The following is an 18,661-nucleotide window of genomic DNA, read 5'->3' on the forward strand; positions in this document are numbered from 1 at the left end:
GGGTACTACAGCAAAAGTCATAAGAACATAGTACAGATTAAGGCAAGGAAGCATCCAAAAGACTAAGAAAACAGTAAGGATGATGAGGTGAAACAGGGTAAGTAATTAGAAGAATTTGTCAGAGAGGCAGGCAAGGAAAATAATCTTTGCTGGTGTCGTTTGTTTGGACCAGCTGAGGGAGCTGGAGTTCTCTAGGCTGGAGAAAAGGAGGCTCAGGGGGGACCTTCTCTCTCTCTACAGCTCCCTGACAGGGGGGTGGAGCCACGTGGGGATAGGGCTCTGCTCCCAGGGAACAAGGGACAGGACAAACAAGGGGAAACAGCCTCAAGTTGCTCTAGGGGAGGTTTAGGTTGGATATCAGGGAAAATTTCTTCACTGAAAGGGCTGTCCAGCCCTGGCACAGGCTTTTCCAACCCACATGACTATGGTTCTGTGACCAAATTAATTCCTCATTTTCTGAGCCAGACTGGAATGAGTCAAACCTGACCATCATAGGCTGCAGACCTAAGCAGCAAGGGAAGAGTGGTGCAGCCAAGGATCATAAAGAACAAACGGTGTGAAAGAAATGTTAAGGATATATTAGGAGTTTACTTCTGTCTATAAAGCATTTTAGTTACAGCAAAACAGCCAGGAAGGTGGATGGTCAGAAAGAGTTCAAAAGCAGAAGGTCAGAATATAGGGGGTGTAAAGACAGCAGGTGAATGTGCTGAATGGGCAGGTGAAAAAATGGGTAAAGGGTATGAAGAGAAGAGAGTAAAGCACAAATAGAAGAGCCATGAGGCACCCTCACTTGGAGGGAGGAAAGCACAAATAAAAGAGCCCTGGGCACCCTCACTTGGAGGAAGAAAGAAAGGAGAGAACAAAACAAAGAGATGAAAAATAAATGAAACTTATATTTAATAAATAAATTAAATAAGTCCTGAATGTTTCCTGTTAGAAAAGAAATGCTAGCCCACATGTCCTGCCCAAATTTCCACTCTCCACAATTTAATTTTTCACATGGATAAAGATGTTCCCCTCATATTGGTTTTTTTCTATTTGGTTTTATAACATTACCTGCTATATTCGACATAAGAGATGAATGTTTTTCAAAAATGCCTACTGTACTATATACATCAGTTGATTAAATGCATGAGTGTTAGGGATGAGAGATACTACTCAACAAAGATCTATTATTAATGTTCTTGGACCATCGATGCAGAACACAACAGTCATTTTCATTATAAGGTTTTATCTCTCCTCTCCTTCCACAGAAAAGTTTCTCAGGCAAGAACCACAAAGCAGGTTTAAGACAGAGCCTGGCTACAAGTATGTATGGATTTTGGATATGGTTTTGTTATGCCTTACTTCAGCAGAATATTCAAGGCAACAAAGAGAAAGGAAATGTGAAACCGTCCAGAGCACTGGCTGAGCTGGAGCGCCAGGGGGGGAAGAAAGCACAGAGAGACAGAGAATGCCTGAAATGTCTGCAAAATGTAACTCAATTATCAGAGATCAGCCATAACAAGGAAAAAAAAATCACATAAGGCTCTAAGAGCTATAAGTATCAAATAGTTACGTTTACTGCATTTATAAACAGATATCTTTTGGCAGGAGACTCAAAGAGGCCTCCACAAGGCACGAGAATCTGGGCTTGAATCCATTCACTCTGTGAATTAATTGACTTGGTTTGAACTCTACTGTTTTCAGTTGGAGAATTCACTGTGAACATGTTGTACATATCTCAGATATCAAATAGCAAATGTACTGAAGCCAGATACTGAACTGGAGCCAGAAATTTTTCATTAATCAGTATTGTATGCTTTCTGTGAATAGGAAATAGAACAACAACAAAAAGCAGACAAGAATGGGGAAAATATTTTTCTCTCTCTCCCTGTTTCTACACCCCCACATATGCTATTATTATTACTCAGTATTTACATTGCAGTCACACCCAGTGGTTCCAACTGAGCAGGAGCCCCACAGTGCTAGGTACTGTACAAAATAAATACACTTTAAGAGACAATGGTTGCTCTCAAGAGCTAAAAGTCTGAACAGATGAGACAGATGAGAGAGAGGTACAGAAAGGTGACTGAGGTGGCCAGAGGTCAGACAGTGGGTCTGTGGAAAAGCTGAGAAACCTTTTCTAGAGGGAAATCCTGAAATAATTGTCAAACCCTGTAAGTTTTAGCAGAGAAAACAGTTCATCCCACACTGCCAGCGACCCTTATCCACCAGCCTCCAGCAGCTCCCCGGTGCTGCAGATCAAAATTCACTTCTAGGCAGAAAGGGTAGCTGAAAATCACAATAACACATTATAATATCACACTCACATGCTTTTGTGAAAGGGCAGATTTAGCAGGGAACTGGGAGTACAGTAGCCCTCACCACCATCTGACAGGAAAGAGGCTGCCCCCCTTCTTGTGCTCCTTTAATTAATCCATTAATTTACTCATGATTTACACCATCCAAAGGTCAGACTCGGTATCTTCTCAACTCAGGGAAAAATTGTAGGTTAGATTTCCATTTCCTTGCAATTCTCCCTGGCAAAGCACAAATAGAGCAGAACCACCCCACAACTGGCAGCCATCATGAACAAAAGCCACCCCTCCTTTTCGGGAGCCAGGCAGAATCTATACGTTTTGAAAAGCACCTTCGGAGTGCCCAGCTGAGATGGTGACTGAGCCTGCATCTCCCACATTACCTGCCCTGAATAAAGCTTCATCACTGTGTGTTTAGATTGTGACTTGCCATGGCCAAAATAATTTATTTGGGAAAAAATCTGCAGGAATATAGTCTAAACACATGAAGGTCCTGCTGGAATTTGATGATGGCTTCTCTGTCTTGCCTCAGCTCTTTAAGCTATCTATTTGCAAGCCAAATATATCCATGAAAGGGAAAGCACATTACGCTGTTGCTGGAGGGAAGGATATTTCTACTTATACAAATGAGCAGGGGGAAATGGAGACAGAGAGAAGAAGACCATAACCAGGAAAATAAATGAGCAGATGGAGCAAACAACAAATGAGGAAATAACACCAGGCAGAGTCATGGCTGTGATTCCAGACGGCCCACCTGCAAATGTTTTATGGGGAGCATGCATAAGAAAAAGAAGAATATTTCCATTGGCCATCTCAGTGTTTGCCTCCCATTATTGGCACATCCTACTTGCCCTAAATCCTGATGAATGCTGGAAAGAACACAGAAGCAAACAAAAATAATAACAGAAAGGGTTTATTAATGTCTCTGTAACTTACAAGGCTGCTGGCAGCAAACTGGGGAATCCTCTCGGGGAACCCACTGACCCAAAGCTCTCCCCACTTCATTCCCCCTCTATTCTGACCCCAAGCATCCCATTGTCCTCATCTCCAGCTATTTTGGAAATCAGCTCACAAAATAAATTGAACCCCTAAACCACTGACTTTTGAAATTACATTCATACTTTAAAAGGCCCAGTCCAGAATAGCCTGATGTGAACAGAAAGACACACACTGGATATTTAGCCCACAAACCAGAGCCATATATATAAATTCTATAAATGTTTATCTAGCTAACTCCCATTATTGTCCTTGACTAGATAATGCATGTTAAAATACAACTGCTTTGTCTTCAGTAGGATTTTAACATAAGCTCAGACTGGCTTAAAAATTTCATATTTTTCCTTTGAGGATATATGTAGCATTTGAGCAATTGTTTGGAGAAAACTCTCCATCCTGTTCTGCAGAGCTCCTTGCCTGAGATTTGCTAAAGACAGGTGGTCCTACCTCATCTGGTCTGGAAGCACTGTTTGCTTTGGCCTATGAATTTTTTCTGGTTTACGTAGAGTGCTCAGAACAGTTCCATGTTTACTCCATGTTTACTCCAACTTCCTGAACAAGAAAATGTACATCAGCTCCCACCCCTCCTGCCTTGTAGCCCTTTTTACAGATTTAGGAAAGTACACAAACACCAAGGAAACACAAAAAGAAAACACGAGCACTTTCCTTCCCTCTCTGGACCCATATTTGCACAATTAATTGGAACAGGAAGGAAGGAAACCACCATTTCTCCAAATTTACAAAGCAGAATCCCTAAATCTCTCCCACAGTTAAAATTCACACCTGCTTCATGTTTAAGAAGGTCCTGTTTCTGAGCAACGATGAAAATTTCGAACAAGTAAAAATGCAGCTTTAAATAAGGAAAAAAAAAACTTTGTTACTTTGAGGACAGATTTCTATTTCATTACTCTTTTTTTACTGTTTCATTTGGTTTTTTTCAAATGGTCCCCGAAATTACTAAGTTTCCTCAGGCAAGAGGAGTACAACTCACTAAGAATTGACCTCCAAAACCAGTAAGAGACTCTGACACAGCCATTCATGCTCATAAAGTATGCAAACTGTATTCTTCCTTTCAGCACCCATTTAGTCTGTTCCAGAATAAATATATTTGCTTGCAGCCAAGCCTGAAGAAAGTACAGTCAATAGACAGATGTGTTATATGTTTGGGTAAGAGAGTCCATTTCCTTTCCTCGTCACCTCCCATTTCTGGTAGTTCTATACTTTGAATAAAGTATGACTAAAATCCCTTATTTGGCATGGGTGACTGCCAGCTATTGAATCCAAAGCAGTTTAATTTAATCTATACAACCATTGTCTGGTTCAAATGAAATATGAATATTTATCATTACTAAATACATGAATTATTTACATTATTTATATTAGCCAGAAAAAGAGTTGCAAGCATTTTTAAAAGAAGTGATGGTTATACTGCTGACTGTAAAAAGACAGAAATATAAAAATGTTCTCAAATATTTTATTTATGGATTGAGCATACACAGTTTGCATAACAATCTAGTCATATATTCAGACACACACATATATATGTATGTATATATTAATAGAGCAAGAACTGAGAAGGGTAATGTTGCTGATCCCAAGGGGATCAAAATGCTGTAGGATGAAAGCCAGGTGAAGTATGAAACAAGCAGATGATAATAAGCAGGAAACTGGGAAAGAGTCTACAGTGCAAGTGTCCATGAGAAAGAGAAGGGAGTGGTAAAAAAGGGAGAATTTAACAGGACATTTAGGGAGAAGTCATAGACCCTGGAAAGGAGTGAAGAGTAATTCACTGAAGTACAGTCAAATAAAAAACAGGGAAGAAATGTGAAGCTGAAAAACTTGGTATAGGTGGTGATCCTGAGAAAGGGGAATCTTTCCATTTGGTCTCTATAGCAGGCAGACAACTGCTGATAACAGCCTGTCTAGAATTTGAAGGGAGGAGCAGGAGTTGCGGGAGTGAAGGCACCCAAGGATTCAGCCTGAATGAGAATGGCTGGAGCGCCGGCTGCAGTCACAGCTCAGTGCTAACCAGTGCTCCTAATAAAGAATACATTTAGTTTTGGAAATGCGGAGCCTTCCTGTGTGATTATGCAGCAAACTGTACGTACAGAAGTGTCTGGGGTCAGCTGTGTGGAACTCAAAGCACAGAAGGGAGCGATGCCATGGGAAAACAGCAGCGTAGAAACAGAGCAATAGGCAGCACTCGGATGGCTGGGAAAGCTGGACACGCTTTGAAGGAGGGGAAGATAAGGATTTGTCTGCACCTTCACCCATTTTTTTTTGACATTTGGAGAGTATTTTGCAGAGATATGTAGTAACAGAACTGCCTCAGCTAACAACTAGACATGTCCAATGCAGATGAAACATTTTTCCGCATATCCTTGTGAGTTTCCTCTCAGAGGGCACCTTTGGCTGCAGATGCAATACAAATGCCTTCATGAGCTTTAAGAGGTGTGAACAGAGACAGCACTGGGCATACTGGCTTGACTGTAAAGAACTGCACTTGACTCAAACCAAAGAGAATAGGATTTTGCTTTGGAATCTTTTGTTTTTTCCTGAAAAAAAATTTTCTAATTTCATAGAACCATAGAATCATAGAATGGTTTGGGTTGGAAGAGACCTTAAAGATCAACTAGTTCTACTGGGGATCAAAGTGCTAACACTAAACAAATGACTATAGAGAAACTGAGGCAGAAATTTTATTGTTAGGCCAACATGAAGGACAGCTGCTGCTAAATAATGCAGCAAACATCCAGGATTTTTTTAAATCTCAGGAAAGTCCAATCACTGACTCAATAGTTAGAAAATGTTTGTGAATAGAACATTCTTTAAACGGCTGTTACAGAGTACCCTGTGTTTGTTTTAGGACTGTCTATACTTTAAGTTATTTTAACCTAGGGTTGATCTGAATTTTGAAAACAAAAGTCATTTTTGAGTAATTCCATGCTAGGCAAGCCACAGTCACATACTCACATAGCTCACATTATCTTATCATGTAAAATAACACTGTCATATGATCACGTTAGATGCTGGACAAACCGTGTACTGATGGTCCCTGCTCAGGGGGAGGACCAGCACAGGACTGGGATTGCCTTGCTGAAACCACCCAATATCCTGATTTAACTCTTTCTGCACTTTCTCATGCTGATCAGTTGTCTGGTGTTCCTCCCTCAAAGCATTCTGCCCACAGAAGCACTATGCACATTCCTGACCTACTAAGGTGTATGAGAGGGTTGGGAGGGAAGATGGGGATGTTCCCCCTCCCTGCCCTGAATCTATGAGATGCTGAGAACAGCTGAGCTAATCCACATTTTCCTTCTCTTAGCCAGTGCATGACCTCTTCAGTGAAAACATACAACACATTATGTAGCTGCTATTAGTAACAGAACTGTAGTTCACAAAACTAAAAAGGTCAGATTAATATTAATTATCTTATAGGTATCAAGTTATATGCCATATATATTTCTGCTAAAGGTCAATATGGCCTTCCTTCATTTTATATCCATCTGCTTCATTAGGTAAGGGAATGTAAGCTAGATATAATGGATTCTTTGGTAGTTTTAATCAACAATTTCATCAAAAGCACATTTTTCACCTGTGCCAACGACATAATGGAAAACTAGATCAATACATTAATTATACCAACTGCTTTCTAAACTCTATTTTTAAATTAATTATGGTAAGTGTTGTGGCAATTAGAAAGAAAAAAAACCTGTACAACTAAAAGATATTGCCTTTCAGATTCAGGCAGACAGATATGTTTGCCTATTTTTATTTTCCGAAGATTTTCATTATTGTTCCATATAAAAGACCAGAAATTACGAAGCCTTTAACTGTAATGTCCATGCAGTGGTAAATAAGCAGCAGAACTGATTTTGATAGCATATTACACAGAGCAGGATGAAGCTACAGCAGATTGCAACATGATAGAAATGGCAATTGTAATATTACTCTAGCGAAAATCCAAAATATTTACTTTGTGGGACCTCCTCCTCAGACTACTATGGTGAGGATAAATGTCCTTGTCAACTCCATCCATCCAAGGTTCTGTGACCACCACAGGAAGAGAGATTAGGCCTCTGTCAGAGGTCTCTGTCAGAGCTGTAAGGAAGCACCTCTAGAGCCAGAATATTTTTTGTTAGAAAGACTGTTTCCATACTGAAAGGCTTATCTCCCAGGATGTTGAGTTCTTATAAGCCTAGAAAATGGAAAAAAGCTACAAATCAGCTGAAATTTCTCTGCAGACCTTAGCAGGGTTTGAAAAACTTTTGGTCTCCAGGGAAAGTGGGAGCTGCAGTTCTCCCCAGTTTGCCAGCCTGGTTAACTTCCCATATCACACTGTCTACACCCACAGCTCCTAGTAGGTCAGGTTATGTGCTTCTGCACAACAGGGCACAGTGCAGAGAGCTACAAGCAAGCACCAGCTTGGGCCACTAAGTCTCTACACAGTACTTACACAACACAGATCCACAAGCAACTGCCTCGGGGATAGAGTTTATTAATTTGGATGAAAGCCTGCAGAAATGTATCTGTACAGATTCAGATACAGCTCACAGAGAAGAAGGAGTGTCTTTCCCTTCTTGCCTCAGAGACACCAGTTCCAGAGTGAACCTGCACTAGGTCAGCTGTAACATCTCTCAGTCTGCAGTCTAAGTCAGCTTCACACATGTAGTAGTAACTATTCTGTGTTATGTTCCAGTTTCCTTACCCCAAAAGACACTTCTTTCAGCTGTTTGTTTTCCAGCTCTGGACAACCTTGAGAAGACTAAAGACAGAGTAGGGGATCGATTCAACTAAAAATTAACAAAATAATCTAAGTTAGCAAATCTTCCATACCAAAGTTTATTCAGCTGCTGTTCCCATTTCTTCTCTTCATTATCCCCAAACCAACACATCCTTAACAGTTATTTCTTAATTTGTTCACATATTTTAGTTGCCTGATAAAAAGGAGAGCTGAGTTCTACATTATTTTCTTCTCCTTGAAGGGCTCACTGGTTAATTCCCAAAGACATCTTGCTTCCAGGCATTCCCTGAAGCTTTCTGATATGGAAGTCTACACCATTTGAGTAGCTTTAATTTCATAGACCAGTATCTCATGATCCTGATCCTCTGACCCCAATGACAGGTCAAATCTGAAAACATCTGGGGCCAGATTCTTTGCTGGTTATGGGGAAAGGGGAGAATTCTAATCTTCTGACTGTGAAGGGAGACCACTGCAAGTATTAAACTAATAATGGTGTGAGCAGTGGAATGAATTAAACCTGGTGTCTTATGAACTTAAGGTGCATAAAAGCATGACCTTGGACTGAAGCTTTTCCATATAGCCCTGTTATTTACTGCAGCTCTCACCTCCATAGATTCTCCGGAGTCTCATAATGTATAAGTTCATGCTGCACCTTTCCCTCAGCTGTGCAACATCAACATTTTTTTTCATCTGTCTAGCTCCTTATTTTTGGAAATTTGTTCGAACCCAGTTACCCTGAAACTTCTGTCGTTTCATCACACTGGGTTGGAAAAGGCCACTAGATTCAAAAATTATTAGGGGGTACACAAGGACAGATACATGCACAGAGACAGCCTGATCACAGATGCCTTGTTTCCATAGGAAACCAAACTAAAAATAGACAGTTTCCTAAGTGTTAAAGATGGAATTTTTATTTGTTTTTGCAGTTGGGAACCAAACAGACCCACTATTCACATGGCTGTAGCACATGAGAAATATGAAAGAAAAGCAATCTTCAGTTTTCTGATAGATTTCCTCAAGTGGAATACAGTGACCAAAGACATAAAAGCCAAGTGTCCAAAGTCTGCAATCTGCTGGGCTGGATTACAGGTTGTCTATGTGACAGTATATATGAGCTTTTTTTTCTTTTAGCATTATCTTTAAAATAATTTGTTAAGTTGGTTTGCTAGAAATGCAACACATGATGGCATCAAGTCTGTGTAAACTTCATTGTTTTGAATGATCGAGGCAAAAGTAAGGTCTCTGTTTGGTTTTTCATTCACCAAAAAATGATAAAACAGATGTTAGCAATTCACTTCCCCCCCCCCCCCAGTTGCTAAGTATCAACCTCAATGTGGCATGAGGCAGCAAATGATAGCTGGGCATACCACGAGTGAGAAAGCACAGCTTTCTTTTATAATCAAAATAGTATAGTCATCATAACCTGCATATGAGCTGTGCAGGGCAACCTTTGGCTGCATCCTCATAGAAGCTGACATCTTACATACGGATATCTTTGATGTATTCAAGGTGTTCGAGCTGAATCACTTGGGGATATTATATAAAGCTGTCTATAGAAGTGAGGTGAGGCTCTCGAGCGATGGAGAGAGTGACTGACAACTCAGGCTATCTGTGTATCATCCAGCTAAACACATAGGGATCTTAGGACCACAAGAACTGTATAAATACAGATAATCTGAGAACACCAAGAGGTCTCAAAACAGAAGGTTATTTTTAAGGTGTAGTAATAACATGGAAAGAACTTCCATGACATCTTATATGGCAGTACGTGAGCTTGTTGCATGAAAACAACCTTTTAAACCCACTTTTCTTGAGACTGAAGCTGCAGGTGATAGAGGATGATCATACCTATTGCTACCACCACACCTCAGGTGAGATCTGATAGTCAGTAGCTTGCTAAGAGGCAGAGCATGCCCATACAGCTTTACAGAGATATGGATGCCTTAAGCATCACCAGCAAACAGTGGATGCAGCTGGAAATTGCCCAGAAAGTGGTATCATGGCATTCATTTATATAGCTTCATGCAACAATAGACAGCAGTGTAACACGGTGAGGGGGTCTGCACCTCAAACCTCCATACAACTCAGCTGCTGCTGGGCCTCAGCTCAGACTTTACTGTAACTACTTTCTACTTCCTACATCACAATCATAAAATCACAGAATCGCTGAATTTAGAAAAGCACTGTCAGACCACTGAGTCCAAATGTCCCCTCAGCACTGCCAAGCCCACCACTAACCAGTGCCCCCAAGTACCACATCCACACACATCTTTTAAATCCCTCCAGGGATAGGGACTTCATCACCATCCTGGGCAGCCTGTGCAAGAACTTGACAACCCTTTTGATAAAGAAATTTTCCCTAATATCCAATCTCAACCTCACCTGGTGCATCTTTAAGCTGCTTCCTCTTGTCTGGTTCCTCTTTCACTGGGAGAAGAGTCCGACGCCCAAACCTGGCTCCACCCTCCTCTCAGGGAGGTGTAGAGAGCAAGGTGGTCTTCCTTCAGCTTCCTTTCCTCCAGGTTTTATGCTGCCAGAAAAGTACTGGGTCAGTCCTAAGAATCACATTTGTGGCTTTTAAGGACAGAAGGTGACAATCCCATCCGTCCCACCAGCAGCCGTAGCAGGAAAAACCCTGTGGCTGCTTCCTCCTCCAGCACAGTCAGGTGCCAGCAGACACAGCCCTACACTTGTGTAGACAAGTACTGCAGATGTATAACAACCTTGCAGCAATAATTAATAACCTTGTGAGGAAGGGTGCTCAGGGCCCCCTCAGGCAGCACACAGCCTGCAGTGGAATGGGTTGCAACAAGGGAAGCCACGAGGCTCCTCATCTTTCTGCCATGGCCATGCTTTAGGGAACAGAATAATGTCCTGAATAAAGAAAGTGGGAATGTGGAGTAGGTACAAGACCCCAGACAAGAGGTGAGCAGGCAGCTGAGGAGGGTGTCTATGCTGACCAGTGCAGCGTGAGGGAGGGAGACGAGTCCCTGAGGGAGCAGGGCTGAGGCAGTCGCCATGATGGCGGTCTGAGGGGGAGCACCGGCCCCTGCTCGTAAACGAGTTAAAAGTCATGTCTGAAAACTTTTTCCACACCGCAGCTTGGAGGCTGGGTAGAGAAAAGGTTAGGAAGTGCTAGCTTAAATCCAGGATGGAGTTTTTCAAGGATAGGTTGTTACACACAGATTGATGCCACACTGTTGTCAATATGCCAGGGGTAGTTTTAGCTGTCAGCTCTGTCAGAGTCTGCCAACCAACTTTAACTTGTTTTCTGACTTTTCCAAATGTTTTCCAAGTTTTCGCTTGCTGTGCTGAGGATAAATTGTCCCTCAGTTTCTGTAAAACCACATTTGTTTACTTGTTTCCTTTTCATCTCCGTTTCTTTCTGTGGTTTTCCCTTTTTAGGGAAAAAAAAAAGCACAAAGCTTGCACCTTTGCCCAACCATAATATAAACACAGTTCACCGAAACTGTCTCATAAACCATAAGGTTTTGCTCATCCGCTCTTGTGTGACACGCACTTGCCTCCCTCTTGAGCTGGATGTGCTCCACCATGACCCTGCCCAAGGTAAGGGACTGGGCAGCACATCCCGGAATAATCTCAGGAATAAACTGCCACAGCAGCTCTTCTCTGCGTTTTCCTACAGGTGAAGACTTCTTTCTTCTGGAATGAAAAATTTCAAGGAAAAATCTTCCAGTTTGGTCAAAATTATCTGCCATGTGTGCAAAGGATTTGAAACAGGTAAGCTACAATCCTTTCTCCCTTTCCCAGAGCCTCCTGGACTGATACTAAATAACTCCATTTGGGGGAGAAAAAAAACCTCTCATTGCAAACACAGTAATTACAGTGAAATAACATTTAAGGAATGTTAAAAGGACTGGGGACTTCAAAGGTTGAAACATTAGAAAGTTGAAATTAAGACTGCACTACTTCTGTCTATGCATTATGCTACATTTACTTGCCTGTGTGGTTTTTTATTCACATATAAGATAGATGGGACAAAAAAACTTCTGTTTCTCCTCACAGTTCACTGTGTGGTCCCAGGCCTTGTTTACTGCCCTGAGTTATTAATTTCCTCTTCAGCTTTCTACAGCACTCTTTACAGTCACGTTTATATATATGACAAACAAAATTTAATTTATTTTTGTTATACCACCGGAAGGTGAAGGGAAATGAGGTACAAAAAGAAAAAATAAAGCATGCTAATGTTAAATCATAATTATTTTAGAATATTTAACATTAGATTTTCATATTAATACACTAATTTGGGCTAACTGCAGAAAAATGTGTTCTTATGACCATTATTTTAATAAAATGCAGTTGGATGACCTAAATGACATTAGTGAGTTATTAAACTGAGTCATTTTACTCCTTTGAATCCACTAAATTCACAGTAATAATATGTATAAAAGAGAATTTTAGATTCAGGCTTCTTTCTATTTTCAGTGTCTCTAAAAAAATTACATCTTTCAATATACTCATAGTTGATACTTCTTTTTTACTGATATTTGAGTTTATTATAAGTGTTTTATGGAAATACTAAGTTAAACTTTACATGTTCCTGGCATGGCCCTTTATGTCCTCACCTTCAGCTAGTTCAGCACTTCAGTATTTCTAACCCTTGACTATCAATTTGGGCCCCCTGAAAATGAGATACATATAAGTGACCATATATCATTGACTATGTGATTTGTCCATCACCACATGCCGACTCTAGTAATGGTACTTAGAGAGTCTAGATCTCAGCCTTAAGTGGATTTAACTCTCTTGTAACTCCAAAGAATATCTACCTCATTTATTACCTCTAGTTTCTCAATATGTGAAGATCCAGAAGATTCTACTTCGCTACTCAACCCTGGTTCATCTCAGTGTAGGTCAGAACTATGCAAGGAGTAAGGCAAGAGAGTTGTAGAAAAAAAGCATCGTGCAATTATGTTATTAAAGATATAATGCATATGAACAGAGTGAGTTCAATTTCAGCTGAAGGAATAACATTGATTCTGTAATCTCTTTTCCCATAAGTCCTTGGCATTGAAAGATGTATAATTTTAGTATAGTTCCTGCCTGTCATCTTTCTAAAAGGATCATAAATAAAATGGAAAACAGATCTTGCATCACACTGACATCCCTCTGGGTCACTCCTGAGTCTAGGACCTTTTGTACCATATCTTGGACCACTCTACCTGAGCTAATGGAGCAGTTAACAGCCCCTTCTACACGTGCTGTCCCCATTGGCTTCCTATTGCAGGTTTCACTCCTTACACTCTTTCCATAGCCAGCTCCAGTCCTTTTTTTCCCTTGCTAACTTGTCAGACCTGTTTTTTTTCTATCCTGTGAGTGTCTCTGGTTTAGGATTTTATCAGTGAGAGACTAGAAACAAGATCTATAAAAGGTTGCTGAACCCTTCTCTCTACCACAGTATGGAAAGTTAGGCTTGTCGTCTCAGGTATGTCTTGGAAAATTAATCAGGATGAATTTTGATAATGGGTTAGAGTAGTGATGGGGGATAAAGGCATATAACTAAAACATCCCAACATATATTTAAGCAGGAAGTTGGACATGAGATGCTCTGCAGTAGTTGCCTGTGTGCTTGTTGTTACTCCATTGTAAATTAAATATAACATAGCCCTGTGTGAAATAAACTATTTAACATTTACCTCTACAGGTATATGCCTGCATACTATGATAATAATGGTTTATATACTGTAAATTCACATTCAGGTTTAGGTTGCTCTCTATTTCTAGGCCTGTGTGAGAATGAAGTGGCCCTACTTTGTGTGTGTTGCACTTTGCAGCAAGGTCACTGTCATCCTGCGTCCACCAAGTGTTTCATGAAGGGTAACAGATCCACTCTTAATTTACATTTCAAGTCATTTCAGATTTTCATACATATTGCCAAGTAAACAAACACTTTTCCACCTCTTTTAGAGTCATCATCCCAGGAGGAAGTTGTCATGTTGTGATGCAGCTCTGTGAGTGGACCTGTCTTTGATGGCTGTGGTAAGTCTACGGCAGAACTATCAGGGTTTTCTCACTCCAAGTCATATAAAGCATAACAGTAAAACATGCAAGAGGAGGTTGTACATGATATATCACAAAATGTGGTTTGGCACCAAGCACAGTAACAGTTTAGGGAACAGGCTGTTCTTTAAATAATATGCTTTTGTTTTCATGTTTAATTCTTCATGCTGCTGATTTACAGCGAAGGCTTTTTCTTCCAAAAAAAGTAGACCCTTATCTAATGCATCGAAACAACAAAGTATGTGGTTTCTTTGTCAAACATTTCAATAAATGATTTGGCTTTCTCAGAGGCATTTGTAGAACTCACATGGGAATAGAATTCTGATTTTTTTTTTTCATTTGAACTGTGGGCTGGATTTTCAAATGTTGATGTGTGCAGATGTACCTGCACAAATTCATATGCCTGACTTCGAAAATCTGATCTTAAACACACAGCAGGTGAGTGAATATGTGGGAGAATGAGGGAAAACTTCAACATTTACCTAAAAATATCAAAAGAACTGTGAGTTGAGAGTGCTTGTCACCAGGCTTTAGCAGAGGTCAAGGGGGTGATGTAATTGGCACCTTTTGGATTTGGGGTTGTTATGTCGCTAAACACAGACCCAGCAGCTAATCCTAAAAAAATCAGGAGAGTTTCAAAGCTGCACTTAATTTTGTCTATTTTCTGACTCTCTTCCCTTTCAAAAGTAAGTTTATTTTCTGTCTTACTTGGTGTTTATACTGAAAACACTGTAATAACTGTAGAGCAATATCTGACAGTATGTAGTAGTATTACAGGTAACAGAAGAGTTTAGTGTGTGGTGAGGGGTGTTGTTTGATCGTGTCACTGTAGTCAGCTCTCTGGTTTCCTGTATTTGCCTTAAGTTGCAAAAAATTCCATCACAAAATAAAAATTAAAAAAATGTGCTCTGCATCATCCCTGAATTTAACATTCAAATGTAAATTAATTCTCCCCCCTCCTTTTTTATATCACTTACAATTCCTTGAGAGTCTTGTCTTATTATAGGTTCAGGTCAAATTTTAAATGACAAATACTTGCTCTGACAGAAAATTCTTAACCAAAAAGTGTCAGCATTCCTGAAATTAGACATTTTTATTTTGAAAAAGACCAGAAAAATATGGTTTGCCATTTACAATACTTTCTGCATATTTTTACCCAATTATTGACCAAATCTGTTCTCCCAAAAAAATATTTTGTTTTCTTCAAAACTACCATAAAAAGCCCACCTGGTTCTCTTTTGCACACTTCATTTGTGAGGAAAAAAAATAGAAAAAATTTTGATTTAAAAACATGGAGATGAAACAGGGAAGGTAAAAAGTAAAATACATTTCCACAAGAGGGACCATTTAAAACTGATTTTTCTTCTGTCCTTGAAGAAATAACTCATTTTTCACTAAAATCTGGTGATAGATAGCCAAGGTATCTGGTCTTCAGCAATGAATGAAATATTATTAGGCAAACCAGCAAAAATGGAGCTTCTGGGAAAGACTAAAAGGGAAGCAAGTGGGAAAATTACTTACTTGGTGGACTAAAATCAGTGAACAACCACCCAGATTGTTAAACCGAGTGAAGACTGAGCATGAGTGGAGGGGAAGCACTAAAACACTAAGTACTTGGGCTAAGCTGTGTTGCACTTAATATGACTTGAGGCATTGACCCTCATATGAGTTCTCTCTTTCTGAAGCCCCTCATCTTGATAAGCCCTGCTTATAAAGCTGCATCACAATGAAGCTGACCATTGTAAGTGTGGAAGCCAAGGGTGAAATCCTGGCTCTGTTGACATCATTAACAGCTCTGGCATTGATCTGGACTGGGGCGGGTTCAACCCAAATTAAAGCAGTGGCCTTGCTGACAACCCACCACCGGTCAAAGAGAGGCCCTGTCTTTGTGTTCGTCAATCCCATGCGTTATATTCAATAAAGGTCAATAAGATGGAAGGTCTTGGATTTAGATGGCTTGAAAGATAAGCATACCAGGCTGAAACAAGACTCCAGCAAAATCAAGGGAGAGCATTATTTGGATATTTGCTGTATGGCTTGTTGGCGAATTTTAGAAATGTGCTTTATCCATATTCAAATCCCGTATAAACCGAAGTAGAAGAATATGATCTCTGTGGGAAGAGGTCGTGGAAACAATATCTGTGCACCTGCCTACAGATCTATGCAAGCATTTTCAAAACAGGCATTTTGGAAAGAGGCAGCTAATCTATTATTGTTTCCATGCAGATATTTATATAAATCCTCTTCTTGTAAAATGCCACATACCCTGCTAAGCTTTCAATTTAGTCAGAAGAGGCATAAGTTCAGCCTATGTAAATAAAATCTAAAACTGAAGTGATTTAGGAATCTGGACTTAATATGTGCAACTGTGTAAGAATTATCTATTAATTATAAAATCATTAATTTAAAAGGATAGTGTTTGTAACTTTTTTTACTGACTCTTAAACATTTTTCTTTTACTGTTATTTCCTTAAAGAAAATCTAAAAGTGCAGTTTGAATAGCAGCCACAACCCTATCCTTTCAATCAGCTGTACCTGTTAATTTAAGGCACAGTCACTTGAACACGATTGGATAATACACCCCGTAATGCCATGTGTGTGCCAGTGCACACACATGTGTTTATCCGTACATGCCTTCTTTAATTTCCTTCCTGAGACCAGCACACTCTGGAATGATATTTTAATTTATTATTATGAAAGGAACGGCAACTGGTTTTTAATGGTTACAGAATGGTGACTCACAACACTGTCCCAGATGCTGTCACCGTCGCTATGAGAGCAGATTTGCAACATCTTGTCATAGGCACACATCAGTGCTCCTGCCTGCTGCCTTCATCCCAGAGGACAGCCTAACACCTGCTGCTGGCAGCGTGCCGGCCCTTCAGGGAACAAATGTTCCATTGCTGCTGGGTGATAGGAGAGGACAGACTCGAGATTCCAAGTGAACTGGCTAAAGGCACCCTAGGGCTTGGTGCACCCACCCCAGCACCCAGATGGTTGCTGTTTCTGTAGGAATATTAGAGAGTGAGTGGTATGCCTATAGCTGTCTCCTATAAATAAAGGAAAAGAGAAAAATCAACAGCACACTGGATGATAAGATTTCTAGCGTTTGCTATTGTTTCTTAAGAAAAACAAAATCAGTATTTTTCCAGTCAGTATTATACTGAGGGAGGGCTACATGCCTTCTCTGTGTTTATCCACATAAACAACTTTGAAGGCTGTGTTAAAGACACTTTTTAAAATAGGAAAATACAGGCACAAATCCATTTCTGGAAGGTTAATGTGCTTCTTTCCTGCAGAATATCCTTAACCTTATACAATTTACAGATTCTAGACAAAATAGACATGATTTTTATATTTCACATAGTGTTCAGCTGCCATACCTTTATGTTGCCAGATATACTATGTTAAGATGAGATGTAAGAACAAAAAAAAAAAAAAAAGAGCAAATACATTTTGTGTTCCCTTTAAATCTATTTTTCAGTACACCTATCCCAGAGTTGTAAGAATAAAGAATACTGTGCATCAGCTCTGGAGAGCCCAGATTTCTCACTGAGGTCAAGGAGAGCTAAAAGGACTCCTGGCTTGGAATAAGAAGCTCAGTGCAGTTCAGGATCAGGTCTCTTGGATAGCGTGTAATGTGTTTCTTTCCATTTATTACCACTCCACTTCCAGTGGGGTGATAAAAGCAGCGTTACAATGTCTTCACTTCATGTGGATTGAATAGCAGGCTAATAAAGATGAGGGTGGTGCTTTTTTCAGCTGTTATACTCAAATTTCAAATAAGACCATTTTTATTCTCTGCTTTTGAAAAGGCTTTTTGTCCACATTATTCCCCAAAGCTTAGATCAAAAACATGTCATGTTTCTGAGGGAGGTACAATCCAGGACACAGTGCATTAGTATTTCAGCTACTGTAATATAGATTATGATACTCTTGCATTTCAGCAAAGGAATCTGCTCCTGTGAAAACAGGATCCCTTAAAAATAAAAAGATTGGTCATGTATTTATAAAGGGTGGCTTGATCCGAAGCCTCTAGGTTGCTGCAGTTTAATTCAGTGTGGTTTAAATCAATTTACAGTGGAGCGAACCCCAGGTGATATTTCACTTTCCCTGCAGTGTGCTGCACTTCTCTGCAACAAATCAATCAAATCTACATCACAATACTGAGCAACACTGAACTACCAACAGGAGAATTCTGCATGACTTTCACCAAGTTTCCCTCTCTTTCTCTTGTTAGGCTAATGGCTGGGATATGTCTCTGTAAATTCTTTGGAAAGAGCAGCATCATACAAACAGTGTCAGCACTCTGTGGTTCTTTGAACACGTATTCCTATATTATTTTTTCAAATGATCCCTAAAGGAAGGTCTCAGGTAATGGCAATTCACAATAATCTGCCTGCTAGTGATCCCGCCACTGGCCCTGGGCAAATTTCGTTGTTTTTCTTTGTTCCCCGGCTGCTTCTGTAAAAGGATGCTAATAATATCCACACCAGAGAGATGCTGGGTGAATCCCTGTGCCTACAGAGGGCTTTGAAGATGAAAAGGCTTATTTAAATGTTACATATTGCCAATAGTATTATTATTAAAGCTTAAGGGT

The 18,661-nt window shown here is 40.0% G+C and overlaps 1 protein-coding gene across 1 annotated transcript in view; it reads left to right on the forward strand.

Annotated features, from left to right (window-relative positions):
- Positions 1-10,511: 10,511 nt before the first annotated feature.
- Positions 10,512-18,661, forward strand: part of NFIA (nuclear factor I A) — a 406,215-nt gene continuing 398,065 nt past the window's right edge. The window contains exons 1-3 of the mRNA XM_039380564.1: positions 10,512-10,588; positions 11,687-11,781; positions 13,969-14,040. The gene's annotated coding sequence lies outside the window, so the exon portion shown is untranslated. The remainder of the gene's footprint in view (positions 10,589-11,686; positions 11,782-13,968; positions 14,041-18,661) is intronic.

Source organism: Pipra filicauda, unplaced genomic scaffold (assembly GCF_003945595.2).
Source record: "Pipra filicauda isolate LSUMZ 115617 unplaced genomic scaffold, ASM394559v2 scaffold19_size4547281_pilon, whole genome shotgun sequence".
NCBI classification, from domain to species: Eukaryota; Metazoa; Chordata; class Aves; order Passeriformes; family Pipridae; genus Pipra; species Pipra filicauda.